Raw genomic sequence first — 6,926 nt, forward strand, 5'->3', positions numbered from 1 at the left:
AAGTTTCTTACTGAATACCACATTTCAGAAATAAGTTAATTTACCAGCTCTCTCGTTCGCCGTTTTTGTAACTGTTTTATATTGTCCACGGCGGGTCTGAACTACAGGTCACATTCCACTGTGCTACAGATAAATAAACAGCACAAAGATTCAGTGTCCTTACCCTAATTAGCCCTAGCACTCTGCGAAAATGTTGTTTTAGATCGAGGGGAAACTTTTGGCATAGTTATTCATCAGTAGAGTAGGGATTTTTACTCTTGGCCTGTGGAATGTGACCTGTGTTTTAGACCCGGCTTAATGTCCATCGCTCCGATGCTCTGAGTTGCTAAGGGTATGGAGATCTGACTGACTTGATATCAACAGTTTTAAAATTACGTCAATAATATTTCCTGAGCATTTAAATTCTTTTCTCATTCAGGAACATTTTGTTTCAATACAATCGCTGAACTAACCGCTCGTGAAGTTTTTAATTGGAGTTAATTTAGGCGGTTTTACTTTGGGCGCGACTTTGTTGAGATGTTATGCAGCCATTCTTACCCTTTACTCCAGGATTGATTTCTGATACATTTTCGGGTAAGTAATATCGAAACATTTCGTTAGAATTTCAGACCTAAAGGCAGATTCGAGTTATAATTGCATTGTGGCTATTGTTCATTTATCCTCATGTTTTCATAATTTGCGTGAAATCAGAAATTATTTGACGAACAGAACCAATTTTGAACAAACTTACTTTGAATTTTGACGAGAACATTAAAACTACCTCACTTCAAATAAAATAATTCTAGGAGAACATTAAGAAATTTGTTAATGCAGGCGATATTGACCGATGTTATATGGCCGGTTTCTAACTACCGAACTGACTGGCCTACTGAATATATTTTTTGACAGTTTTATTTCTCCTTCTGGCACTAGACGAACAGAGGGGTATCAAAAGGAAATGTAACCATTATGAGCAGCCGTGTTCTGCTTTGGAGCTCCATTCTCTCCTTATCAGCCTCTCCATGTTGCGATCAACTCCAATTTCAGGTAAATTCTAGGTTTTATTTTAACGTTATTTTACACGTATCATCTGACCTTGCAGCAAAGTCTGATTTAAAAATTGTGACTGAGATAGCTATCACGATAAATGCATTGTTATGGTTCAGTTTGACCCTTGCTACAATTCTATAACTTTTTTGTTCTAGTGTATGGTAATTTAAATTAAAATGTAACAGAAATCTTTTTGGATTGCAGGTTGTAGTTCTTGGGCTCTAGCGCAACCTGGAAGTTGACCACAGGAAATGACTGATTTCAGAAAAGTACATCGTAGTTTTGTTATTTGTTCGTCGTTTCCCCGATAAACGGTTTAATTCAGAGCAAGATTAATCAGGAAATACAGTATACCACCAGAGTCCCAGAACTAACACGTTTGTACGCAGTAAATTCTCTAAGCAAAAAGAAAGCCAGTCAGACCACTATAAAGTGCATTTCTCTAGTCTCTTGATTTCAGGCTAGCGAATACAACTATTGAATAAAAGGAGAATTACTTCTTTTATTGACATCTCCTCTCTTTTTTCCAAGGATGAACAGAGAGTGCATTGAACTCGGAAAAAGCAGCCATTTTGGATTGTAGTGTTTTACCCTTTGATGCAAGCGGACGACATCTGAACAAGTAAGCTCGTTATAATTTTCTTATCTAGCCTCTTCTGTCTTACCGGTATATCGTTTACAGTCTCAGTCCAAAAAAGAAAATAATTAATTTTCTTTTATCATGTTGAGTACATCCTGAGGGAAATAACCAAATGAACTGTCTTCATGTAGCAAAAAAAAAAAAATTTTATACTGCTTTATGCGTTCAAACACTGCCTGAATAGCATTTACACTTTAAATGTCTCTGTAAACCGCTGGCTCTGCATTGTTTTTTGACCAAATTCCTAAACCTAACGCAATTTAAGTCAGTATATCAAAGCTTCCTCTTTTCTTTTTAATGCAGGTTTTAAAAAAGATATGCTGAGAGAACACAAGTCCATATTGTTCGACAGTGCGTAGCTCTAATGTTCTTTGGTACAAAGTAAGTATCGCAAACATATTGGTTCAGATAGACCAGATATTATCTTCGCAGTTTTCTATTCATTAACTGAGAAGTGTTGTCTAAATGTACCACCAAAAGCTCAGCAGTAACGTTCATAAAATATTTTTTGTCGGTGTTAGACATTTATCTGCAACTTGTCTCTCTTGGTTTCTGGAAAATTTATGAAACGAAGGACTGAAAATTTCCAATGCAAGAAAAGCAACTTCGTTAGCTCTTGGACTCAGTGGTTTCCATCAGTAGTCCACTGCTAGCTAATGGATGGAAACACTTTTTCTCCACAATAAGTCCAGCACCTCAAATTTTCCGTTTTTTCGGTTTCAGTTCAAAGTTAATAAAACCTCCTTCGATGTGAATACATTTCAAAGTGTCTTACAGAAAAAAAATCTTTAAATATTTTAATGTCCTCGGCAGAACCAGGAAGTTTGTTTGAGATCTGCCAGCCAACAAAAATTTAGTGTTCTCTTAAATAATTATACCAAACAGCATTGATACCTGCCTTAAGAAGTCACCGCAGAATTGTCTGCTATTAAATTTATAAACAAGACTCGAATTTGTTAATTGAAAAAAAAAAAACGGTTTATGTTTAATCTTTTTTTTGCCAGGTGAACTCGGACACTGAAGAGAAAGTGTGGCCATTTTGGATTGCAGTGTGTAATTCTTGGACGCTGGTGCACTATGGCTTATTGGAAAAATCTTAATTCAGATAAGTTCACCCTTTCCTTATTTTACTTGAATTTGTCGTTGACCACCTTAATAACTGTGTCATTCCAAGTATCCTGTAGAGAAGTCTAATCGGGAGTAGCGAAAGATGAAATTTTGATCCTGTGGCAAAGAAAGTGTGTGGCAAAGAATTGAACATCTCATTCCATGACGGGATTCGAACCCATAAACTCTCAGATACGCTCAGATGCATGGGCAATGAGGAATTGTTCTGATGTCCGAATTCTTAAAAGTAACTCGATTGTGAGAGATTTGTTGAACAATTCAATGAAGTAGTGCTTTAGAAAAGCACTGTAAAAGTGTATTTAGAGGCAAATATTCGAAATTAACACAACTGGAGATCCGATAATCGTTGAAAAGTAATTTAATTTGTTGTGTTTTGGTCTTTTTATCACCAGGTTGAATGCAAACATCGTTTCAATAGAAAGTGTAACCATGCTGGATCAAAGCGTGTAAGCTCTGGAAGCCTTGCTCAAATTGACGGCCACTGAAAACACCTTTTTTCAGGTAAGTCGTTTTCTTCTCTGTTTACCATTGAACGGTTTCAGTCCAAAGAGTGATCAGAGTCTGACCATATCAATGCCTTCCTGACCCTTGCTAAGTATCTCAGTTGGAGAAAAACTATTGGAATCAGGATATATTGTAACTAGTGAGAAGAATTTTACTTGAAGATTGGAGATTTGTCCAGTGGCATAATGGAACCAAAGTTAACAGAATAAAACAACATGCTGGTGTTAATTATCATAACTTTCGTAAGAACATTGTGAAAACAGTAAGTGTTAAGTGATATAATCAATATTAACCAGCTATTTTGTTGATGTTTCCTTTCTTTCTAGGTTGAATGCCCTTTCAAAGAAATATGTAGTCATTTTGGATTGCAGTGTACTGGCTCTTGGACCCTGGCCTGGAAATATCTTACTTCAGATATGTCGTTTTGTTTCTCTAGTCGTTTACCATTAACGGTTTCAGTCCAAGAGTGGTCAAAATATAATCTCATCGTACCTCGCTGCGTTGTCAAGTATGTTACAAAGAAAATGTTACCAAATTCATAGAACTAACAAAAGAAATGTATGACAATCAATTGGGAAAATTAATATTTTGAGTTTGAGACTGAAGTGAAACGTTGAACATCGCAATTTATTATTTTAAAGGACAACTTGAAACGGCCGAATATTCTCCGTGTTTTTTGTTGACATTTTGAATTCAAATTTAGCAGAATAAAAACGTGGTGGTGGTACTAGTAATTGTTACAAATTTATTTTGATATAAACATTGCGAAAAACAAAGATTCTAAAGTAGCATTTCAGCTTACTCTCGGCTTGGCTTTGCGAACGAAGATTTAAGGAAGTGATCCACTTATGCTGCATACAGAGAACCATGTACGACAATTTACGAGAACAATTCCAGTTTAATAGTACAATGATAATTTGCAGAGCGAACAATGCTTTCCTTATACGAGGCCGCAAATGAACTTTAAAGGTGATTCATTTAGAGAAGGAATTGCTCAAAATCAAACGTGTTTTACAATAGTATTGTCAGGCATTCAAGAACGAACAGCAACTTAATTTATAACGACTGATAGAGCTCATGACTTTATCGGCATGACAATTCTAATTGCGCTTTGGTAAACACGATCATTTTTTGGTCACCAATGTTTGAAGCTTGACCAAAATCTATATAAACATGCACTACTTTTTCGTCTGTATAACTAATATAAGTACAATGTTAAACATGTAAGTGAATGAAAAGATATCATCGCCTAGGGCAAGTTAGTGTCTTGCTACAACATTTAATATGGAAAATTAACGTTTAGAACAGAGAAAACAGAATTAATTTTTCAGGTGGCTGAAAATATTTACGAGCGTTGTTTGGTTTCGATATGTACTTGCATGTGTCCGGGCACAAGTGCGCTCAAGCCTTGAGAGAAATGTCATGTTTTCGACGTAGCGATGTTTCACTGACATGGATTTCAAAGTGTAGTTTGAGTATTTTCTTTTCCTCAAGAAAACAACAGTTTGTTGCATGTGAATAAAGTTTTTGTGTCAGTATTCAAACAAACAGCAAACAAATAACATTCCAGCTAGAATAAATATGTGACGCTAGTCTCGCAGGGTAACTGAAATGATAAATTGAAGTAATGGTCGATACATTTTAAAACAAACAGCAAAAAAAAAAAATGGACCCTGAGAAAAATAGATAAATAAAACAATTACTCAGGTCAAAAGGTGTCAAAACTACTGTTTACACATATGGAATATAATAATGAAATGGAAAATAGATAAAATAGAATCGAAAACTTTAGAAAGCTTTGAATTTACATAGTACGTTATTTGCAGCACGTGCAGTTTCCCGATTCCTTGGAATGTCGTTTTCCGTAAAAAATAAACAATCTTCAATCTAAGCAGGAGCCCTAACCGGGGACGGAGACCGTAAGTCTCGGGATCTGCGCGCACCTAATGATATGGGGCACTTTTGCTATTTTAGAACAAATGACCACCACCCTGACGACATACATCCACGTGGATCCACGCACATGTCGTGGGTTCTCGCGTGAATGTTGTCTAAAGAATAAAGTTTATGTAAGAAATCTCTCTACTCTGGTATCGAGGTAATTTGTGAATTTCTCAAACAGTGCTTAATCATAACCAAAACCTGTTTTTGATAGTTTCTTATTATTTCTGCTCGTTTTGCAAGTTTGCAAACGTTTTTGGAAGGAAAGTCTGACGCGTACAAGTAGCTCCAGGGCGTGCACTTTAAAGTCCGAGTCGGTATTTTCAATTGTAGCTACTTGTCATCAAATCTTGAAAAAGATTTCTTTCGTTCCCTTTTGTGCTGAAATTCTGCAACAATTTTCACCAACGCCAAAAAGCCACTATCATGTGTGCTTCTTCAAAGTAGTGAAATTTTACACAGCTGCGAAAATAAAATAGACACGGAGTTCTGATAACTCAGCCAACAAAATCGAAATCGTTATTCGAGTTGATTAAAGAAAGCGTCATCGTAACTTTGCTGATTATTCCTGCTGTATTCACATATTTTCAGCTAAGCAGTTTAATATTTTCTCAAACATTTATCAACCTTGAACATATTTAAAAACTAGAGATATTATTGCGGAAGTCCAATTTGTCATGTTTGCTGGCTGTGCAAAACACGCATCGGCGGGCGCTCTTATTCATCGACAACAGACAATTTATTGAATTTTTGCACAAACAAAGCCTAGCCGTATCTCCAGACGTAAACTTATTGGGCCTTGATAAAATATCAAGCGTTCCTTACAATTCAGGCGAAATGCAAACTTGCAATTTTTTACTACTTTTCGGTGGCGATAGACTCTAGCGTGTGGCAAGAGGAGGGAAACTTTGAAGTTCTAAAACGCTGCAATATCCCAATTTTTCCAACTAGTTTTTTGCTGTGTTACGGAAAAGCTGTTAATCTTCAGCACATGTGAAATTTAGAGTGGAGTAATGTGGAACTCTTGTAAAAAAAAGCAGCGGAACACAACATGGTCTGAGTGATATAAAACGGGACATACCTAAATTCGACACTGCCTTACTTCAGTCGAATTGGAGCAGCTTACGACGAAAATACTTAAGCAAAATTCCAACAGACATAAACGTATTGAGTTGTGGGCAAAAAGCATAAAACATGTCGGGAATTTCGGATGCCATTTCCCCCGCGCTACAACCGCAAAAATCCTCTCGGCATGTACGCGCGCTTTCCGCACACGATGGCGCAATTTGTTCTGAAAATAGAAAAATTGTCCCATATCATAGGGACAGCCCCAATACTAGAAATGGCGCGTGCTTACGGTCTCCGTCCCCGATTATAGCTCCTGATGTAAGCTCATTTTAGCAACTCAGTGTATAATTTTCACATCGATTCGACATACGGAAGATTAGTACAAAGTTATTGCATTGGAAAACGCAACGTTATTATCAGAAGAAACTAGTCTCACTTAGTGCAGAAACCGTGATTTTACACTGAAGAATTATTTACAAGCAGTATTGCTGAGGAAAGGTTTCGAGACATAATAATCATTAACGTTTAATTTTTGCTTCGGAACTTTTGGACAAACCTTTGAATTTTAATCATATTCCTCTATCCTTTTCATCTTTTATATGGAGTTCTTAAAAAT

General features: G+C 36.4%; 1 long non-coding RNA gene across 1 annotated transcript; it reads left to right on the top strand.

The window, feature by feature from the left end:
* The first annotated feature begins 483 nt into the window (after positions 1-483).
* On the top strand, positions 484-1,330 carry LOC145501297 (uncharacterized). Its single transcript, XR_014051220.1, has 3 exons — positions 484-573; positions 913-1,026; positions 1,234-1,330. It is a non-coding gene; the product is annotated as an uncharacterized LOC145501297 (long non-coding RNA).
* Positions 1,331-6,926: the final 5,596 nt, after the last annotated feature.

Source organism: Orbicella franksi, chromosome 10 (assembly GCF_964199315.1).
Source record: "Orbicella franksi chromosome 10, jaOrbFran1.1, whole genome shotgun sequence".
In the NCBI taxonomy this organism is placed as follows: domain Eukaryota; kingdom Metazoa; phylum Cnidaria; class Anthozoa; order Scleractinia; family Merulinidae; genus Orbicella; species Orbicella franksi.